A 10,716-nucleotide genomic window follows, 5' to 3' on the forward strand; every position below is an offset into this window, starting at 1 on the left:
TGTAAAGGAGAAAGTTGCTTGGAACTTGAAAGGCATCTGCTCGCAGCTATCTGATGGTGAGATGAGGTCTGATGACGTCACAGTCGAATGGCCATGCAAGTCGACTGACTTCCTCCATGCAAGAAAGGACCCAATTTTACTGTGAGAAGGAGTAGGACGTGGATGGTACACTTCTGTCGACGAGTATCCTGAAAATACCATGGTGGAAAGTTCTCCCTATGTAGTCCATCATAGTGAGGAGGTGATCAAGATCAAGTTGATCTTACGCTTGCCTGAGGAACCCTGGGAGGGAGCGGGGAATGGAGGGGGGGGGGGTGCCATTTAAGGTGGAACATCATGCTCTTCCAGAAAAGCGTGAAAAGTTATTTTCTTTTCCTGGCCGAGCGATGTAGGAGGGTAAAGTAAAAAGGGTATCATTATCTCCAACTCTGAATACGTGAAAATTGTATTATAAAGGCTAGGGAAAAAATGAAAAATACTTGTGTAGGGTATGAGTCCCATTGAGAAGGGATCTGAAATGAAGAATGTTTACTATAGGGTCAATTTTGAAAGTCCACGGACGAGCATCCACCCATTCATCCATCCATCCATCCATTCATTCATTCAACCATCCATCCATTCAAAAAATTTTTCATTCATCTATCTGTCCATCCATTCATTCATCTATCCATTCATTCATTCATTCATTCATTTATTCTTTCTCTCTCTCACTTAGCCATTCATTGATTTATGTATGACCAAATGCATTCATTCATCTATTCCTTCCTTCCTTCCTTCCTTCCTTCACTCACGTAGCCTTTCATTCGTTCATTCACTCACTTCATTCATTCATTTGTGTATGACCACATGTATTCATTTATTCATCCATCCATCCATCAATTCATCCACCCAATCACTCATTTTTTCATTCATTCGTTCATTTGTCAATCCATCCATCCATTAATTCATGTACGAATGTCAAATGAACCAAAATTGTAATTTTTTATATGTTGTCTGATAATGATGACTTCCTCTCTTTGATTAATGCTTATTCAGTGCCCTGGTATATTTACTTTTTAGGTCGGTTATCTTCATTCGCTCTTGGTGCACAGGTTAGATGCAGAAGTGTAGAAAATCTGTAGACCATACCCCACTCAGATGCAAATTTAGATTACAGATTTAAAAAAAAAAAAGACTGCCGGTGATAAGGCAAATATTTCAATAGACCGTTTTGAAGTGATTTAATTTTATGGATAGTTCTATCTCTCTTTTTTTTGTTGGGGGGATGGGGTGGGACTAGGTAACCATATATTTCTGATATCTTCTCTTGACGAATTACTCCATTTTGTACCGACCGCACAGAAACGTTGTTAGTCTAACAGAACGTTAACAGTAAGCCCAGTCACATCTTTCGTATTGTGAAGTCAAAACATTTATTTCAATGTGTAAATAATGTATTGTTGTAACATTAGGCATCGCTGCCACATTACCTGTTGTGACAGGGCCTCTGTGAATGCATTGTTATCCTAACAACATTCTGTGCGGTCAGTACATACTTCAAGTCTTCAAAAATAAGATTTATAGGTATAGAATTTGACAAGAACAATGTTTCGTTGTATGCTTTTGATTGCTTCCATCTCCCCCAAGAATAAAATACGAAGGGCTATTTTACAAGTGCACCTGGTAAAGCCCAACTATTAGTTGCTGTGTAAATGAAATATGACCAAATTTGAAAAGACTTTATTTTGCCTTGATGATTTATTAATAAATGATTGTGGAACAGCCATTGGCGGCGATTCAGCGGAAGGGAACATGCTCCCCCCTTTGATTTATAAAATTTTGTACAGCAGTTTATTGGAGAGGGTTGTCTCGTCCACCCACCCCCCATGGACCAAAAATTCCATGAAATCGCCGCCAATGGTCAAGCTCCTTTTGGCTACTTGTATTTATTCTAGTACGAAACAGTTTCCTCTCTGCCATTTCTCCCTCTCTTTCTTTCTGTCCATCCCTCTCTTCCCCTCTGTCTCTTTCTTCCATTGCCTCTCCTCCCCTTTCTCACCCCCCCCCCTCCTACAGATCTTCTTTGCTCATGAGCAAAGAAGATGATGATCTACCTCTGAAGGGACTTTTATACTTGGTCTTGCGACCGTTTGGTTACAGTAAAATTTGCACATGATAGTAATGCTCGCAACGGTCGAATTACTAATTTTAAAAGTCCCTTTATGTACATTCTGCCTTATACTACCTCATTTTCTTACAGATTTTGGAAAATAAAGTAAACTTAGTGAAATGCATCTGCACATGAATTAACCATATTCAAAACTTGGGGAAAACATCTTATGATAGATGTTACAAACTTTGGTAAATGCATATTTGTATAACTAAAAATATACCCTTCAACATTGCCAATTTGTAATGATATTCATTTCTGTTTTGTAAATTCCCTATAATTGTTATGTATTGCATTTTTTAATGCATTGATGTTATTCAAAAATTATGACTAAAATAAAAATACAGCCCATCTTAAAATACTATTCAAGCAAATTTAGAATATAGTTTCAAAATCAAAATGTATTCAATATAATTATTTTTATTTTGTGAAGCTCTTCCAAAATATGAAAAATTGAAGATATTTTTAAATGTCGAACTGACAAGATTCTCGAAACTTATAAGTTGAAATTGTTGTGGTTTTGCATTTCACTAATTTTACAAAAAAATCTTGCAAAATTGCAAACCTGCAAAATTGCCACTAACTAGAATATTTGGTTTATACAGTGCAGAAGGTAATTTGAATTGTGGGGGTCATTGAAAACAAACAGGAACTCGCCTACTCCTTATTACAAATATTCAGTAACATATCACTCGGTTAATTCATAACTTAAAATTTCACCTTGGCCATTCTTCTCAAATCTTGGAAAAGATGGAAATTGCACCTGGAAAATGCAGGCCTTAGATATTTTCTTTAAAAAAACTGGAAGAATACAATCAAGCATAAGCCCTCTAATTTTGGTCTACCTTCTGCACATTATACAACTGAAAATCTGGCCGGTATTCTGAAAATTGTGTTATCTTTGCATTACCTTTCTATATTGAATGCCATTACAAATTTTAAAATGGTATTTATGGCTGCTTTATATACTTTTACATATTGCCTATATTCGATATGAAAAAAGGGATGTACAATGAAAATAAGTCCAGTTTAATATTTTATTTTAAGGAAAAGTACAGAAATGTTATAAATAACATTCTACCCAAGTTAATAACAGGATTGTAAAAATAACATGATTTTCAGAATACTGGCCCTGGGCCCTTTTGCATAAAAAATATAAAATAGTGATATGGATCCTAATCATATGATTGGGTTAAAATTAGAATTCAGGACCTGGGCCCTGTTGCATAATGAATATAAAATAGTGATATGGATTCTAATTGAATGATTGGCTAAGATCACATGATCATTTATATATTTTAGCTAACAAAAAAGTGCTAATGACTGGTGCTACTAATGATCATATTCATATTCCATATGTATACTAGTAGCGCATATCACGTATTACTATTTCTCTTTGCGATAAGGAAAAAAAATGGTTCTTTTGACCTCTCGCGGTGAAGAGATGGTTTATCAAAAAGGAATCCATATCACTATCTTATAAAACAAATAATGCACATCATGTTGCTTGGGCATTAGAATAATTGTAAACACTTGTTACTTTAGAAACATTCCAAGCACCCTCGGCTCTGCCTTGGGCATGCTACATGTAGAACTTTTCAAAGTAACATTGTATAATTCTTTCTAATGCCCTCCATGATGTGTATCATATAAGGTCATACCATCCAATGGTAGCTGACATGGAAACGGGTGGCAAAATGACTATCGATATATATTAATTTTATGCAACAGGGCCCTTGGCAGGGTGTCACAACGGAAGAAAAAGGGGCAGGTTGAAATTTTTGGTGGGGGTGCAGGGCGGGAAGGTCAAATTGATATGGGGGGGGGGGGAATTTGTCACAGTATATAGATACACATAAATACACAAATAAGCCTAAAATAAGTTTTAATTTCAAAGATTTTTTATTTTTTCAAAGAAAAAGTGAACAAAAAAAAATGACCAGCAGCCCAGAAGATTCATTCAAGTATACAGGATACCACAGCAGCTAATGACCTCTTGATTCAATGGGGCAAACCCTCATCCTCACAAAATGGCCAATAGCCTAGTTCGAGCTGGGTCTCCTTGTCAAAATCACACAATTAGTGATGTCACTACTGAGAGACCTATTTTTCAGTGTACAGAGAAGGGCACTGGATACTGTTGAGCATGGTATACAACTTGTCACAATGAAAGGGCTTTGTTAATGATTGGTAGGAGCTTTCGCTTCAAAACGCACAACAAAGTCAAGAACAAAGTAAATGTATTGAAAAATGCCTATCAAATGACAAAGAACAGCTGGGAGGTCTTTGTCAAATTTTTGCGAACCGGATCAGTTTGTCCTCGGTAAAGGAAGAAACTGCCATTTTGAATCCCCACTTTTCGACAAAGACCTCTTGGATGTTCTGTCATTTGACGGACATTTTTCAGTACATTTACTTTGTTCTTGAATTTGTTGTGTGTCGTGGAGTGAAAACTCCCCGTAATATTTTGTGTAGCAAAGAGTATGGAAGACAATGCATTGAATTTTCTTGTGATTATGTTTCTAGGGGAGGGGGGGGGGGGGTTGGGCAACAATTTTTTTTTTTTGGGGGGGGGACTATACCCACATTCTGCATTTATCTAAAATCCTATCTTTTTCAATTTTTCCACTTTCTCTTCCCTACCCCCTACCCTCCCTTCTTCCTTACCATAAGAATCAGTCTGTTAATCTCCTGGGAAGTCTTCATTTGCCCTTTGTGCGATTGTACTCTTTGTATACCTCCCTGTACTATCCATCCAGGGGGGGGGGGGCTTTTCATTAGGATTTTTATCAGTGATTTTCACCAACAAATCCTTCAATCTGAGCAAAACTTGTGTCATGAAATGCTCCCTGTATTTTTCATCATTTCACATCCTTTCAACAATTAAACAAAATACTGTTCCTTTTTTTTTTTGGGGGGGGGGGCTTTTGTTTTCAAGAGCAAATGGAATAAATTACTATTTTGAAAATAAATATACCCTTTTCTGTACATGATGCAATCGTGTTTCTACAAATTTCAAAGAACGCTGCAATTTGATCATAATAGAAACCAATAGGGGGAAAAATGAATATCTTTTCCCTGTTGAGCTCATTTAGAATACACCATCATACAAAAACCAAATGTACTGTATCCATCATGCCACCATGAACTCTGAGTGATCAGGCGAGGCACCGACAATGATAGATAGATCTAATAAGGTTGGGAACTCAATATAGGCTTGTCCTGAGGGAGTACACTTCATATTCCACAATGATTTATAATCCCCCATCAATCATTACAATACAATGCATGAACCCTAGTAATGAAGCAAAATGTCAAATTTCAGAGACGGCACTGAACAAACAAAAAAATTCTACAACCAAATGGTCATCAAGAACAAATGACAACTCTCACAGACAGCACCTAGCAAAATTGCCCAAACTTTTTCCAGACTGGATGGACAAAACCACTTCTTTAGCCAAAGGGTCACGGAGAGTTGGAACAGTCTACCAAAACATGAAATGTCAAATCTGACAGACAGCACCCAACAAAAATTCCCAAACTTGTTCCACACTGGATATAGGAAACCATGTCTTTAGCCACAGGGACAGTGTTGGAAAATCTACCAATCACTGCCCTACCCACAGACAGGAAGATGGATGTATGAACAGCCTAGCATCACTGCCCTACCCACAGACAGGAAGATGGATGTATGAACAGCCTAGCATCACTTCATGTCAAGCTTCAGGTCCTGGCTGAGAAACTTCTCTGACATGATCAGATGAATTATAAGCAACAAGAAGGAAATAATTCTATGATGGTCTGCAAATTATGCATCGTATGATGATTGCAAAGAAAGTGAAAGACTCGAAATTTCCCATAAAAGATGTGTAGATGGCACAAGATCAAAGGATAAGCAAATTGAATCATTGAATGAAGGTCCTTCTCTAAACAAAACTGGCAGTGGTAAGCAGGAACATGAATACCTTAACCCTATCTAGCCCGGAGGTGGGGAGGGGCTTTTTCACCACCCTTAACATTTTTCGCAATAAATCTGTAAAGATCAGCCAACATTTCTCATGCAACTTTAAGACAAAATTCACAATGCGATTGTATGTGGTTACGAATTTAGGCAACGTTTTGCGAGAGCATGTCAGACCCAATATTGCTGAAAAACATGAATTCCTTTCCTTTTACAAATCAAATGCAAATTCTTTATGTAGCCAAATTCATAAAGTATCATTTTTACTTTTACTGATTACTATCTAATTTTTACATTGTAAAAGAGAACTGTTGCTCGGCTAGCCCCCTGAGCGTCTACTGACGGTGTGCGCACTCTACAAATATACACTATTATTATTATTACAAGTTATTGATTTCATGTATCTATGACTGAAATGGTGATGATTTTCCTCTTCTTTTTTTTTAAAGATGAAAAACAGAGGGGAGGGGGGGGGGTTAAAACGCCCCCCCCCCTTCCACGGCTATGCAATTTAAAATAGCCCGGGCTATATAGGGTTAAACACAACAACTTCCCTTCATTTCTGAACACCTGAATGTGATGAAGTTTCCTCTACACAGGAAATCCATTCAAACAAAGAGCGTTTCCTCCTGGATGCATGGTGGTTTAATAGTAGAGATACAGACTAAGCCAGAAAATTTTTCAGATGTAGGCAGCTTCTCTTTTGGTGATAATATCGGCATGCGTGAGGAGCAAAAAATGGTCTTTATTGACTGACTCTATAATACCAAGACTTCACATTGGCTTTCATTTTATCAATGCCAAATAAATCTGGAAAAAACTAAGGAAGATATCAAATGGCTGGAAAAGACACTAATAACCAACTGGATCTAGATCCACTGAGAATTCCTCTAATGCCACCACAAAGAGGCCAACACTCTCACAAGATATCAGCATTTGTGAGTCCAAGAAGTGTGTATTTTGGATGAACAGCTCTGGATTTCATGCGAAAGCTGAAAGGAACACCATTGCTTGTGGTCAGACTGTACTTAAAGATAATCGCAACATTACCAAATTCTAAACACCAAATATAAGATGTAACATGCAACTGAAACAAAATGAAACAAAATTAGCAGTGCTCTCTTCATACAGACGTCACTAGTTCCTCTCTCTTATCTTTGTGCAGAACAAATTATTGACTACCTGCATCCTGTTGGAGTGCAAACCAGTTTTTGAAGGATATACATAAATACCACCGAGCTCCAAAGCCATATTAGCTAAACCACTCCATCAATATTTCAAATATCAATATGGGTCAAGTTGAAACACCACACTGGCAAGCCTCTAGAAATCAAAATTTGACATTGCACTTCTGAAACAAGATTCCAGACTTACATATATTGCTTTGATTGAAGGAGCATTTTTTTCTTACACATTGTGGAAAACCATTGAATTGCACAACCCTCATAAAAATGGGTGAAAAATTCATGTCCGAAGTTGAAGATTTGGGCAGACAAACCTATATTGAGAACCTACCTTGATCATCACATATCTAAACATTCGTGCAGTCCACATTATCTCTTCTCATTCTGTGATTTTATGATGGATACACACTCGGCACTTGTACATGGCAAAGTGACCGCGATAAACTTTGAAATATTAATTCAAATTTGTCTGACCCCAAAAATGACACATACAGAAAAAGAGAATAAATACATTGCAAGTCAATGCACTTTGCTCATTATTGTTCCGCAATCAAAATTAAGATCAAAGTCTGTATATATGTATAAAATTGTGTATCTTCTTAGCACACTATTAAATCAGTCATGGCAAATATGTTGCAACAACGTGAAACAAAGATAAAGTTATAGCAACAGCTAGAACAAATAGTACTTGGAGGTATATAAAGAAAGACTATAATCAATGGATTGACACATACCCAACAAAAGGATACAGGAATGGGAAGAAATAACATTAAAGGTCAAGAGAGAAGGGATTACAGTCATAAAAAGAAAAGAGAGAGAAAATCCTGATATGGGGAAAATTGCCGCCCAATATTTTCATGTTATTGCCATCAGTACATAATTACTGGAAAAACGATTGCATTGTCTTGCATACTCTAGGCTACACAAAATATCATGGAAATCATTATCAAAGCACTTACATTGTGGTAAGTTGTATACCATGCACAACAGTGTCCAGTGCCCTTCTCTGCATACTGAAAAACAGATCTCTCGGTAGTGACGTCACTAATTGTGTGATTCTGGCAGGAAGATCCCAGCTCAAACCAGACAGGAAGCCATGCTTGTAAGGTTTAGGGCCGACCACCATCGATCGAGGTCAACTGCTATGGTCCTGCAACTTGAACAAATCTTCCAGGCTGCTGGTCTTACATAATTTTATAAAAAAATAAGTATACAGTCATGAATATAAAGGAAGTACATAGAACAGACAAGCAAACATTATTGGGCAGGTCCAAGCTATCTGGCATTATATGTGACATAAGAGACAAATCAAAGGATTGTTTCACTAAGATTTGAGTGTGACCAACAAATTGCTCTTAATTTCCACTTGCATGTGGAAAGTAACAGATCACCATATTGATTGGATCACCCTCAGAAGATGCACTCTACTGCGTATGAATCAATGAGACTGCACATAAAATATCATATGCACATTAACAATTAGGCAGGACTTTCAGTCTATTCGTGAAACAGTTCGAGGAATAATTTTGCTAGATTCATAAACTTTTAAAAAATCTAACACATTGACTATATACTCTGGATGTAATGAAAGAAAACGAAAAACACATCACTAGCAGTCTAGCACTATATATTACTGGGACTAATGAAAATTTGATATAAAATAGATGGATTCATGATCTTTGTCACACCCATACGCAAGAGGGAAGTCTGAAGTTGAATCTTCAAAAGGCTATCTATTTTCTCATGAAAAGCAAGATATTTTTTAGTACGAATGACCTCTGTGACTTTTGACCTTTTAGTCACCTTTTTCATCTCGCACATCTTTGGACCAATTTAGTTTACTTCTTTTAATATCTTTTAATCTATTTTGTCCAAAAGATATTCTTTCCCAACATGAGTTTCTCCTGCGATGAAGTTTACCTGAGTGTTTGTTGTTGTTTTAATATGCGTTAATGACATCATTGAATCCTTTGAAATAACAAATTTCATTATCTATGCAAATGATACAAAAAATATTTTGTGAAATAAAAAATAGACTGAATGAGCTAGGAACAAACGTTGTATTCCTGCATTTGAAAGAGCCTTAATCTCTTAGAATTTAGAATATGAAATAGAAAAAAATTATCCTAAACTCTTTTTGTATCATAACAATTTATGAAACTGGACAGAACATATTAATGATATTCATGGAAAATAAGTGTATATAAATCTATTGTGCTGCATTGTGCACAAATTCTGATGGGGGGGGGGGTCTTTGTGTTAAAGGGGAACGCAAGTCATTAACCATGGTGAACCCACTGTGGAACTTTCAAGCAGCCTGCAAAAACTAATTTCAAAGAAACTACTGTATCTATTTTTTAAATTTAACTTTTCTAATTTAAAATTTTGACAGTATGAAGAAGCTATTTCTTTTTTCATTTTGAGGATCAAATTTACTATTTTGGCTATTTACAGAGAAGCTTCCTTGGCAACTTACTGTTGGTTTGGGGGTGGCTGGTCACATGAAAAAGCAATTACAAATTAGAATCTGAGAAAGCCCTTAACTCGGGGTATTACATAATTGGCACAGAGCCATCCAGATGCAAAGTAAATTTTCACTTTGAACATGTAACTGTAAAACTAGTACATGAAGTTTGTTTGGATTAACAATCAAGAGACCATTTAAGAGTCTAGGACGAAGGATTGAAGAGAACTTCGGCAACTCAAAATAAATGACGACACTGGGATGGGTTGAATTCGCGCTTTCCAATTTTTGTTTTCATTAATCCAGAACAGTATTATTACTGTGCACATAAAGTAAAACAAGCCTTTTGCAAATTGCTTACGATTCAATTTCCCCAATGGTCCGGGACTTACCTTCCCCTTTAAACAATTAATCTACGACAAGTAGATCCAGGGTAAAAAACCAGAGATAAAATTCATTCGAGGAAAACTCTGGAAAACCTTTGGGTCCACTTTTGCAGAATAGTAAACACAAAATAAACACAATTACTAACTTCATGTAAACCGAGTTAACTCCACAAAAACCTACAAGTCATATTAATTATAAACCTCATGATACTTTAAAATCATTCGTAACCTTGTGAACATATCATTTTCTCCTACAATTATGCCCTAAATAGTATGCATCCATTAATGAAACAACATATAATTCAGATAATTTGGAAAGTCATCAAATAATTAGGGACAGTGATTTTCTGTTTACCGGTAAATTAAAACGAAAAAAATGTTTTGGTTCAATACTTAAGGGAGAAAACCCATTGCAAAATGGAATTCATACTTTTTAAGTGTACGTTTTCTCTCAAGAACAGAATTTCATTCTCGATCAAGTTTGAAACAGAATACAAGGTTTCAAGAAAGAGAAAAGAACTTTTTTAAAATTTAAACTGAAAATCACTGTTCAGAGATAATAGCTTGGACCT

The sequence above is a fragment of the Lytechinus variegatus genome, chromosome 7 (genome assembly GCF_018143015.1).
Source record: "Lytechinus variegatus isolate NC3 chromosome 7, Lvar_3.0, whole genome shotgun sequence".
NCBI classification, from domain to species: domain Eukaryota; kingdom Metazoa; phylum Echinodermata; class Echinoidea; order Temnopleuroida; family Toxopneustidae; genus Lytechinus; species Lytechinus variegatus.